Source organism: Sabethes cyaneus, chromosome 3 (assembly GCF_943734655.1).
Source record: "Sabethes cyaneus chromosome 3, idSabCyanKW18_F2, whole genome shotgun sequence".
In the NCBI taxonomy this organism is placed as follows: domain Eukaryota; kingdom Metazoa; phylum Arthropoda; class Insecta; order Diptera; family Culicidae; genus Sabethes; species Sabethes cyaneus.
This window is the reverse complement of record NC_071355.1, coordinates 23191502-23205198: the sequence shown is the minus strand read 5'-3', so window position 1 is coordinate 23205198 and position 13697 is coordinate 23191502. Positions and strand designations below refer to the sequence as shown.

General features: G+C 42.2%; 1 protein-coding gene across 1 annotated transcript in view; it reads right to left on the bottom strand.

Annotated features, from left to right (window-relative positions):
• LOC128742307 (microtubule-associated protein Jupiter) overlaps nt 1–13697 on the bottom strand; it is a 323299-nt gene that overhangs the window by 163815 nt on the left and 145787 nt on the right. The window lies entirely within an intron of this gene.

Here is a 13697-nt window from a genome sequence, read left to right as displayed (position 1 = left end):
TTCTTGCCCTCGAAAACTTTCACATGCCAAATTTTGTTCCATTTGCTTGATTGGTTCTTCAGTTATGAGGAAATTTGTATTTCATGTGTATAGGATCCCCCCCTCCTTAAACGGGGAGGGGTCCCAATTCATCATAGAAAAAAATTTTGTCTCCAAAAACACCCACATGCCAAATTTGGTTCCATTTGCTTAATTACTTCTCGAGTTATGAGAAAAATTGTGTTTCTTTGATACAGGAGCCCCCCCTCTTAAAGTGGGAGGGGTCCTAATTTACTATAGAAAATATTCTTGCCCTCGAAAACCTTCACATGCCAAATTTGGTTCCATTTGCTTGATTAGTTCTCGAGTTATGAGGAAATTTGTATGGAAGCCCCCCCTTTTAAAGAGGAGAGGAGTTATAATTCCCCTTATAAAGAGGGGAGGGGTCTCAATTTACCATAGAATAAATTCTTGTCACGGAAAACACCCACATGCCAAATTTTGTTCTATTTGCTTGATTAGTTGTCGAGTTATGCAGAAATTTGTGTTTCATTTGTATGGGAGCCCCCCCTCTTAGTGGGGGGAGGGATTTCTAACCATCACTAAAACCTTTCCTGGCCCCAAAAAACCTCTAAATGCATATTTTCATGCCTTTTGGTTCAGTAGTTTTCGATTCTATAAGGAACATACGGACAGACAGACAGACAGACAGACAGACAGACAGACAGACAGACAGACAGACAGACAGACAGACAGACAGACAGACAGACAGACAGACAGACAGACAGACAGACAGACAGACAGACAGACAGACAGACAGACAGACAGACAGACAGACAGACAGACAGACAGACAGACAGACAGACAGACAGACAGACAGACAGACAGACAGACAGACAGACAGACAGACAGACAGACAGACAGACAGACAGACAGACAGACAGACAGACAGACAGACAGACAGACAGACAGACAGACAGACAGACAGACAGACAGACAGACAGACAGACAGACAGACAGACAGACAGACAGACAGACAGACAGACAGACAGACAGACAGACAGACAGACAGACAGACAGACAGACAGACAGACAGACAGACAGACAGACAGACAGACAGACAGACAGACAGACAGACAGACAGACAGACAGACAGACAGACAGACAGACAGACAGACAGACAGACAGACAGACAGACAGACAGACAGACAGACAGACAGACAGACAGACAGACAGACAGACAGACAGACAGACAGACAGACAGACAGACAGACAGACAGACAGACAGACAGACAGACAGACAGACAGACAGACAGACAGACAGACAGACAGACAGACAGACAGACAGACAGACAGACAGACAGACAGACAGACAGACAGACAGACAGACAGACAGACAGACAGACAGACAGACAGACAGACAGACAGACAGACAGACAGACAGACAGACAGACAGACAGACAGACAGACAGACAGACAGACAGACAGACAGACAGACAGACAGACAGACAGACAGACAGACAGACAGACAGACAGACAGACAGACAGACAGACAGACAGACAGACAGACAGACAGACAGACAGACAGACAGACAGACAGACAGACAGACAGACAGACAGACAGACAGACAGACAGACAGACAGACAGACAGACAGACAGACAGACAGACAGACAGACAGACAGACAGACAGACAGACAGACAGACAGACAGACAGACAGACAGACAGACAGACAGACAGACAGACAGACAGACAGACAGACAGACAGACAGACAGACAGACAGACAGACAGACAGACAGACAGACAGACAGACAGACAGACAGACAGACAGACAGACAGACAGACAGACAGACAGACAGACAGACAGACAGACAGACAGACAGACAGACAGACAGACAGACAGACAGACAGACAGACAGACAGACAGACAGACAGACAGACAGACAGACAGACAGACAGACAGACAGACAGACAGACAGACAGACAGACAGACAGACAGACAGACAGACAGACAGACAGACAGACAGACAGACAGACAGACAGACAGACAGACAGACAGACAGACAGACAGACAGACAGACAGACAGACAGACAGACAGACAGACAGACAGACAGACAGACAGACAGACAGACAGACAGACAGACAGACAGACAGACAGACAGACAGACAGACAGACAGACAGACAGACAGACAGACAGACAGACAGACAGACAGACAGACAGACAGACAGACAGACAGACAGACAGACAGACAGACAGACAGACAGACAGACAGACAGACAGACAGACAGACAGACAGACAGACAGACAGACAGACAGACAGACAGACAGACAGACAGACAGACAGACAGACAGACAGACAGACAGACAGACAGACAGACAGACAGACAGACAGACAGACAGACAGACAGACAGACAGACAGACAGACAGACAGACAGACAGACAGACAGACAGACAGACAGACAGACAGACAGACAGACAGACAGACAGACAGACAGACAGACAGACAGACAGACAGACAGACAGACAGACAGACAGACAGACAGACAGACAGACAGACAGACAGACAGACAGACAGACAGACAGACAGACAGACAGACAGACAGACAGACAGACAGACAGACAGACAGACAGACAGACAGACAGACAGACAGACAGACAGACAGACAGACAGACAGACAGACAGACAGACAGACAGACAGACAGACAGACAGACAGACAGACAGACAGACAGACAGACAGACAGACAGACAGACAGACAGACAGACAGACAGACAGACAGACAGACAGACAGACAGACAGACAGACAGACAGACAGACAGACAGACAGACAGACAGACAGACAGACAGACAGACAGACAGACAGACAGACAGACAGACAGACAGACAGACAGACAGACAGACAGACAGACAGACAGACAGACAGACAGACAGACAGACAGACAGACAGACAGACAGACAGACAGACAGACAGACAGACAGACAGACAGACAGACAGACAGACAGACAGACAGACAGACAGACAGACAGACAGACAGACAGACAGACAGACAGACAGACAGACAGACAGACAGACAGACAGACAGACAGACAGACAGACAGACAGACAGACAGACAGACAGACAGACAGACAGACAGACAGACAGACAGACAGACAGACAGACAGACAGACAGACAGACAGACAGACAGACAGACAGACAGACAGACAGACAGACAGACAGACAGACAGACAGACAGACAGACAGACAGACAGACAGACAGACAGACAGACAGACAGACAGACAGACAGACAGACAGACAGACAGACAGACAGACAGACAGACAGACAGACAGACAGACAGACAGACAGACAGACAGACAGACAGACAGACAGACAGACAGACAGACAGACAGACAGACAGACAGACAGACAGACAGACAGACAGACAGACAGACAGACAGACAGACAGACAGACAGACAGACAGACAGACAGACAGACAGACAGACAGACAGACAGACAGACAGACAGACAGACAGACAGACAGACAGACAGACAGACAGACAGACAGACAGACAGACAGACAGACAGACAGACAGACAGACAGACAGACAGACAGACAGACAGACAGACAGACAGACAGACAGACAGACAGACAGACAGACAGACAGACAGACAGACAGACAGACAGACAGACAGACAGACAGACAGACAGACAGACAGACAGACAGACAGACAGACAGACAGACAGACAGACAGACAGACAGACAGACAGACAGACAGACAGACAGACAGACAGACAGACAGACAGACAGACAGACAGACAGACAGACAGACAGACAGACAGACAGACAGACAGACAGACAGACAGACAGACAGATAGACAGACAGACAGACAGACAGACAGACAGACAGACAGACAGACAGACAGACAGACAGACAGACAGACAGACAGACAGACAGACAGACAGACAGACAGACAGACAGACAGAAATCCTTCTTTATAGGTATAGATTTCACACCTATCGTGTAGCCCTAATTTCGACATAAATACAACAAATGCGCGGCGGTTCGCTATTGACAAACAAAAACATTTGCGCTGCCACAAACAAAAACATTTGCGTTCCCGTAAAAGAATCGATAAGCCTCTTGGAAGACTGACTATTGAAACAACATGAGGACAACGCACGGAGAAAAAAGGTGGGACGATACTTAAAGCAGACGCGTTTGTGTATGGATGACTTCACTACTTCACGTTCAGAGACAATTATTAAAAACAGTTGAAAGGTGCACCGATGGGCAATCCATTATCACCGTTCCTGTGTGAAATATTCAAGGCTAGCCGTGAAAGCAAGCTGAAACAAAATCAGGTGCTCTCAAAAAGATGGTGGCGATACGTCGACGACGTTTTCAGCATAATCAAAAAAGGATAACTGAAAACCATTCTAGCAACCATGAATGGCACACACAGGAACATACACTTCGCAAACGAATTTAATGACTTTTCCATGAGCTTATTGCATTTATTGGTTTAATATCATTATCTTCAATGTTCAGCTGATTTGCAACAGTCGCGTCCCGTTACGAAAAATGGTTATTTTTTGTATTGAGAAAATATTACAAGTTACAAAAATGTAATATTTCGGACTCTCATCATACACAATGAAGCCTTCCTTTTGATATTTAGCAAAGTCTTGGGTTTATACCGTCTTTAGACATTACCATTCTTTATCGACAGACTTCGCAACCGGCTGGTTAGAGTACTTACAGAAAAATTACGGAGCCAGTGTAACGATCCTACTGACTCTATCTAGCAAGCACCGCCTAGCCGAGATTCGAGCATTGTCTTTTGATATATGGTGTCGCGTTACGAGATACCATATATTTTATACGTGTTTGAAGCAGGGTGGGTGTGAACCAGCTGGAAACAGTTGTAAATTTGTAAAAATTGCTTAACTTTAAGTGGCAATTTCAAGAGTTACCTGCAAAATGCAATCTTTTGATAGAAACTACCCAATTCTTTTATGATTCGAATGGTATGTGAACCATAAAAATATATTCAGAATTGACAGAATTATTACCAGTCAAAATCTTTCATTTTTTCTTGTCACTATCAAATTTTCTTTCGTAGCATTCCACTCGATTAAAATTGAGTAAGAAAAGACGAAAGGCAGTGATTGGGCTCTGTATCATATAATACGGTCCAGTAATAACAAGAAAAAGCTAAAAAACTCCTAAAATTCAGTTCCGAATCCCCAAAAACGGCTTTTCAAAGCTCAAAAATTGGCGTAGATTGCTGATGTCGAACTGAACTTAGAATCATCGAAAACGGCTGGGAAAGTCGAAAACAAAAAGTGATCCAAACATTGCCAAAAAAGAAGTAAACAAGAATTCCAATTTGAACTCCGAGTGGCGAACTCCAAGGAGTTCAGAAACGTGAAAGAAAAAATGGCTTTTTATTGAACCTTGCATGATTATTAATAGTTCCGAAAGGCCCAAAAAGATGAAAACTAAAATGATCTCAAAAACCTCGAAAACGTCAAAAACAGAAAATGATTAAAATTATCCCTAGTAAAATTCGCCGTTAACGGTTTCTAGAGGCCAAAAAGACAAAATATTAATAATCTCAGATTGAACTTAGAATTTCTAGAAACGATTTCTAAAGGCTGAGAAAGGCTAAAAATTATCTCAAATTAATATTAGACTCCCAAAAAAAAGGAATAATAAAATAGGCCTTTTCTTGATCCAGTTGACAAACGATATCCATAATTAGATTAAAAACCGCCCCATAAAACGGTAAAAGCATAGCCCAAGAAGAGTGAGCTCCGAGTAGCCGGAATCGGTTTTTAAAGGAGGAAATATTTCCAATTGAAGTATGGAATCGCCATACCGATGGAATTCCCCCTCTTACTTTTTAATTCGACTGACTTTGCAAGTATCTGTTGGAATACAGGACAATGGCGGCTTTATATATTCGGCTGCTATTTTATAGTCGTCACGCTAAAAATTATTCCCAATCACGTATATCGCCTCCAAAATAGTACGGATATGCCAATTTTGCGCATCAAATACGATTTATTTGTCGGTATATCTGTACGTAATGCTGATTCTAATCTTTTACATACATATAAAAATGCTAGCTGGGGAAGAGTGAAACGCACGAAGCGACATTGGACGGATTCGATTCGTTCAGAACTGTTGGAGTAGTTTGCGATCCAGACTGCAGAACAATACTCCCGAGTCGATCTGACCAGGGAGCAGTATAATGCCTTTAAAGCAGTCGACATCTGTGAAGCTTTTGGCGATCCTAAAAGTGAATCCCAGAGCCCTAGAGTACTTGTTGACAATATACGATATATGCTGTGTGAATGTTAGCTTTCTATCGTAGATTGCATTTTGATCTTTGGTATGATCGACCCTCTCGATAGCGCTCGATAGGAGCGTGTAGTTAAAATTAACAGTTTTTTTCGTGAGAAGGGTATTACAGAGCACTTTGAAGGATTTTCAACCATTCTGTTTAAGGTACACCAATTAGCGAAGACATCCAACTAGTGTTAGAGTGCGAGGCAGCTTTCAGTTGAGCGGATACGGGAGAATATTTTTGGATCATCGGCATATGATAATCTTGGTCCTTCAAGCGAGAGTTCACGTCGTTGAAATAGTTAGAGCAGGAATATGAGCGGTCCGAGATGAGTACCCTGCAGAATACCTAAGGTGGCACAGAATGTACTGGATCTGCAATCACCGTTGGGAACCTTCAGATGACGATCAGTTAAAAATTTACGAAACCAACGCAGGCCAGTTCGGCTTATCAGAAGTCTTTCGAGTTTAGCGATTGCGATTACGTGGCTGAGCTTTTCAAAAGCGGTTGACAGGTCGGTATATATGACTGTTTGCATCATTGCAGACATGTTGTCGACGATGTGTATAGTAATGCACAGCAAATTGGTGGTAGTGAAATGATCATATTGGTTGTAGAGAATTGATCAGTAATCCATACTGACCCGCCATTGCAAATATAAAAAAAATGCTTGCAATGAGAAAAAATGGCTCTAAGCCGATTAGCTCGAACAATTTAAAGACGGCACTTAGCGATGTGATTCCTCGGTAATTTTTCGCATCGTGGTTGTTGCTTATTTGTGCACAGCAAGGCGGAAAAGTACCACTAGAGATAGACTTCTGGAATAGGAGCTGGTTTTAGCAAATAAGAAATGTGCTTCTTTAGGAAAGCGGACGGAATATCAGTTTAGTTGTTATTCGCAGTAGGCAAAATTTACCATTCTTTGCTCGTTTGAAAGGACAAATTGAATGCGTGGCCTAATGTTAAAAAGATACAAAATGAAATTGTAATAACGAAGAACTGACACAAAAAAACAACAGTGAAAAATAAATGATGCAAAAAGGATGACATACGAGAATGACACAAAACAAGAAAGCGATTCAAACATAATACAAAAATTATATAAAAACGACACAAAATGACGTGAAACAATAAATTCAAAAAACAACACGAAAAGAACCTCAAAGAGCCACAAAAAAGAACATTAACTGACACGAAAGTGACACTAAAATGATACGAAAAATGATAAATAAAACTAAAAAAACTAAATAAAAGTTCACAAAAAAGTTCAAAAAGAAGCAAAGATAAAACTAAAACTGAATCAAAAATTAAACAGCAATGACACAAAATTGGTCCCAAATACGCTTTATTAAAATCAACAAAAAATAACGAAAATGAATCGACTACAATGTTGAAAACAAAAATGACACAAATAATGAGAACACAATGACTCAAAAATGATACAAAACTGACAAAAACTAGCAGCGAAATGCCACAAAAATGTTACAAATAGTGTTTTGGAAATGAGTCGAAAATGATACGATCGTTTTCACCGCAGAACACACAGAAACAATAAGAATCTATACCCACAGACTAACAGACGTAACACTGAAACTTCGTTCCATCGCCAATAAAAACGATCATTTCAAATTTTCACTTAAGCCAAGACTCAAACAACAGTCGCTGCGCGAGAACGCCGCTCGCCTGCGCTGCCGCTGTTGTCAAATAATATACAAGGAAATTAATAGCATTGCTAAATTTATAGCGACCAACTCTGCGCAGCGCGAAGACTACACCAGATGATGCTAGTGTTTTTTCCAAGTTTTAGGGGTGTCGTTGAAACGATGTTTTGTTAGAAAATTGGTTCGAAGTGTTACGTCTGTTCGTCTGTGCTATACCTATAAAAATGGATTTCTGTCTGTCTGTCTGTCTGTCTGTCCCTATGTTCCTTATAGAATCGAAAACTACTGAAGCGATCGGCGTGAAAATTTGCATATAGGGGTTTTTGGGATCAGGGATAGTTCTTATGATGGCTAGAGATTCCTCCCCCTACTAAGAGGGGGGCTCACATGCAAATGAAACACAAATTTCTACTTAACTCGAGAACTAATCAAGCAAATGGAACAAAATTCTACATGTAGGTGTTTTGGAGACAAAAATGTTTTCTATGGTGAATTGAGACCCCTCCCCACTTTCCCTCACCATTTGCTTGATTAGTTCTCGAGTTATGAGGAAATTTGCATTTCATTTGTATGGGAGCCCCCCCTCCTAAAGTGGGGAGAGGTTTCAATTCACCATAGAAAAAATTTTTGTCTCTAAAAACACCCACATGTCAAAAATCTCGAGTTATGAGGAAATTTGTATTTCATTTATATGGAAGCTCCTCCTCTTAAAAGGGAGAGGGGTCATCATTCCCCTCCTAAAGAGGAGAGGGGATTCAATTCACCATAAAAAAAATGCCTACAAAAACACCCACATGCTAAATTTGGTTCCAAATTTGCTTGATTAGTTCTCGAGTTATGAGGAAATTTGTATTTGATTTGTATGGGAGCCCCCCTCCTTCTAAAAAGGTAAGGGGCCTCAGTACACCATCGAAAAAAATCCTACCTTCTAAAACCCCCACATGCCAAATTTGGTTCCATTTGCTTGATTAGTTCTCGAGTTTTGAGGAAATTTGTGTTTCATTTGTATAGAGCCCCCCTCTTACGCCGTCCATAAAATTGCTCTCTCGCCCCTCCATAAAATTGCTGATCATTTTATCTTTCCAACGACATATAAATTATTCAGTTTAGTAGATATTAGCATTTGAAATATTTCATTCCAACGTTACACTTCTATTTCCGTTTTCACGAAGTGCTACCCAGTCCCAGATAGTAAAAACAAAGACGTCAAAAAAAGTGACCTCGTCCCAACAGATTGAAGGTTTTTTACGATGTTTAAACCTGTACCAATTTGATATCTGTGCTTGAGAAATGCACCAGAGTGCAAAACCACCGTCCTTCTTCAAACGATTTTATGTTGGTAAAATTAACAATGGCTCCGTAGACGTTCGAATAACACAGTCTGCTAATTTCGCCTGTGGCTTTAATATATTAACATTGCTTGGTCCGTCAATCTGCGAAATGTTTTCGTTTTCAGTATTCCATTACCCATTAGTGTTCAGTGCTCAGTGCAACAGTATCATCATGATCATTTTCCACTGTTAGTTAAGTTACCATACAGTAGGTACTCCACACTCACACACGGGCGATGGAATGCCTGAGGCCCAGTAATTGCAACAACGTTGATTCTCCAACGCTCCCGAACCGAACTTCGAGTACCTGGTACTCCGTTCGCCCCCGCAGCACCTTAAATGAGCGCACGACTGCCCCCCGTTCCTTTCATTCGAACTCGGCAGTCTTTGAAATCAACGAAAACCCTCCGGGCGGGATGTTGCACAAATTTGCATTGCCCGCCTAATGAAAGCCCACTGCACATTCTGGGTACCACCAGCCAGCCAGCACACGATTGTTTTATGCCTGTCAGCTGAGGGAACGAACGCGTGGCCCAACTTAGTTGTGAATGCAATTGCTTCGTTTAGAGGGGCTAGACCTGCGGTCGGTCTTTTGATTGGTTGGTATCAATAAGTATGGTAATTAGGCTAATCATTGTTGGTCTGCCCTTTGGCCAGCGTTGTCAACGAATGATGGTGGAATTGAATCACGGAAAAAATCGTATAAATGAACCTCTCACAATGAGATACAGTCAAGTAAACGCCGGAGAAACGCCTTCCTGCAGATGGTCACAAACGGGCCAGCGTTTTATTTCGATCGCATGGCTCACAGAACCGACCGACCGACCGAGGGAACCTAAAACGGTATTCCATTGCCGGAGAACTGCCGCGTGAGTTTGTTTTCTCGGCATGTTTACCTTTTGGGGCGTGGAACGACACGATCTAATTTAGACCTTGCCCGGCTGCCATCTCCGTATCGCATCGCATTCATTTGCTGTGACTGTTTAATTAGAGGTTAATTTTCCAGAACCAACTTTGGGAAAATGTAATTTTCGATCCGATCCACACTGTGGGGGGGAACGCGACAGATGATCTCGGGCCCCCGGAGGCGGCAAATTGCCGGTCAATTAACGGATATGGATGAAGTTGGGAGCCGTTATCCGAGTTTGCACCGGACGGTTCGGTTCCCGCGACGTTTTCATAGAAGCTATTATCGCCAATTTGGGCGTAACCGAAGAGCAGTTGTATTTGTTTGACTTTCCTAGGAAATAAACATTGTTTTTAGACACAATTTGTAACACTTCTGCTTTAATGGTGACGTATAATCAATCCCCGTATGTAAAGTTTTAATTATGAAGAAAACCACTATAAAGAAAAAGAAAATGGATTTGGCCACTTAAAAGTTTTGAAATTTCTCATCATAATAACGTATTTAAAATTAATAATTATTGAGAGATGTGACGACTCAAGTAATATAAAAGAAACAATTTTATCATAATTGACCGTCAAATCTTATTCAACTTTATAATTGCGAAGGAAATAGAAAAAAGTAAAGGTTAAAGAGACATCGTAAACGTTAATTTACGAGCTTCAACACCACCATGGCTGTCGAATAATCTAATGCCGATTATAATTCACCCAGCAATTTACAACATACCTTTGGTATATGCGTTTTGTATGAAAAGTTTTCACAGCACCAAATAGTGAAATCAAATCTCATCAGCTGAACTTAAATTTGACTCGAAAGTCGAAACTGATTGAGGCAGGTTGAAAAAAAAATCAATGTTTTCACCAAGCGACACTTAAAACTGTCATAAAAATCAAGAAAAATTGACGTCGACAGCGTGGAAAGCTGTCAACGTGTTAGAGCTCAGCTCCGAAGGTCTTAATTTTCCCTGTCCCGGTACGGTAAATGTAACGACGGCAAAACAAGTACCACCGACGGTGTGAGGCCCGGTTTTTTATTGCCAAATCGACTAGAAGAGCATCACGATTTTCCACTAAACTACTAACTCAGGTAGGTACAGGGCGGTAACAGGGCGCGGGGTTTACTGCACTCCAGAAGACAAGAAAAAGTGTCCGCATGTGTTTGCAAACATGTCATCTTCAGCAGCTCCCCGTCATCCGCGAGTGCCTATCGTTCGCGCAAGAAGCCCCTTGATTGGTCCCCATATTTAGTTGGGATGTTACACTCGATACACGTTTGTCAAACTGTCGACAATGAATGGTTCAATGAAGGAACCCCGGCCAATAGAGCACTATAAGACTCTATCGACTTTCGGTTTTTTTTTGCTACGATTAGCAGCATTTATTGGTGGGATTGCAGTGGCCGCAGCAGAACTGTGATGGGCTGCAATAGACCGATTGCATATGATGATGATGGTTGCTGCTTGTTGCTTATGCAAGGATGCTGCAAAAACAACCGGAGCGCGAATTCAGCACCATAAACAGTGCAGTAAAAGGCATCTGCTAGAAACCTGTCTCTGTTTCATAATCTTACCGTTGTTGAGGTTGTTCTGCAACGCTTGATCACCGTCCTCGCTGGGAGTCTTCACCATTTTCTAGCGGATAGAGCACTGCACTGCACAGGCTCGTCTGGTTAAAGATTTAAGATTATTTATAAATTTGGTCCTCTGTGTCGTGAGTGCCGGAAAAGCTCTCCATTCCTATGCTACCAGCCGGTAAGCAAATAGTAGGAACGACCGTGACGGTGTGAAATGGAAATGTAATTTAGCCTCACGTGCAGTGCTACATACACATATGGACCCCGCTTCGGATCAGCAACGGAGGCTGGCAGAGGGCACATAATTTTGGTTCGATGCCAACCATCGAGGAAGCCTCATCCTGAGATGGTCTCCTCTTCTCGGCACACAACAACACAAACACTTGTCCGGCGAACGGCTACATCGCGTTCGTGATGTTGCAATTAAGCAATTAACAGCGCTTCCCGCTTGATGACGACGATGATGAGGGTTTCGATCTTTCGCACGCCCGGAGTCACGGCGTCGTACCGTCTTACAGGTTCGTTTGGAAGTCACTTTATGGAAAATTTACGGTGACACCTGAACATTTCTTTTCGCTTCGGTCGGTAAAAACGGTGAACGGAATGGGCTGTAAATTCAGTCCAGTGGTGGCATATCTCGCAAAGGGCATCGGCGAAGCGGAGCGGGCGGACCTTTTTCGCAAGGCATGGTGATAAATTAACAAACCTGAGTTGCAATGCAGCATAAAAATTGAGTTGTTCAACATACAGGAAGTATTTCATAAAAGTTCATGTTTAATGCATAGAATTTTTTTTGACATAAAGCATGTAAATTAAGAGTGCAGTAGCAATTTGAGTTTTACTGCACTGTCATGGCGGTTTTGCAACTAATTTAAGTTTTTTTCCAGCGTAATGGGTTCATAATAAAACCACATCGTTACTTTTTCTCTACAAATTTGCGTTGAAAAGAGGAAATGTTATCTACTTAAGAGCTCTATTTTCGTCAAAAAATTTGACTTGCTGCTTAAAACTGTTGAACTCTATTCGAAGGTTCCTCAAGGCAGTAATGGAGGGCCTACGGCAGCGTTTTTCAATACTGATACTGATTCATGAAATGTTGTTTGAACCTATCATAAGCTTGTGAACCACCAAAAGTCAGTTAAAATGCTTAAAAGGAAAAGCTAAGAAATTACAGTTGAGGAACTCCTATATTTCCAAGTTCGGAAAACTGTAAAGCAAATGATGGCTCGCATAAATTTTTAAAGTAACCGGACTACCCTAACGACGATCACGAACACCGAGTTATGGACATACCTTAGGAACAACAACAAAAATTTCCATGAAAATTTCATCATTAACAGATAAGAAGTTGATAAAACAAGAAAAAAATATTTCAAAATACTACAAGGTATACAGCCCTAAGAGTTGTACGAAAGGGTGACGAAGGACTATATCAAATCATTAGGTCAAAGACTAATGTAAACTGCATTTCTGGCATAAGAATCTTTAAGTGCCATTGTTTAAGTGAATGTTTAAAAGAGAAGAACGAAATATTCAGAATCAATTCTTCATTGAATACAACGTTGAAATAGTAATGAATGATCAGCCCACAGATTGTTGTTTTAAATATGATTATGCGTAGCTTGGCATGTTTCAATAATCTTACTTTAAATCGTTTGTGGCCTTTAAAAGGGCCATTGGTTACGAATAACATTAAAGCCAAAGCACGTTCATCGCAAATATAGCGTGCCATTCGAATGTCCTTCTCTTTTGATATGAATGGCAACAGGCACGTATCAGGTATTAGCATCTTTGGCTCGAGCAGCACGTTCCTCACAATGATGTGGAAGATTTGTGCCTTAACAGGCACGTAAGTTAGCGGTGTCGATTCACTTTCTTTTGCTCCGAGGTTTTACTAGTTTA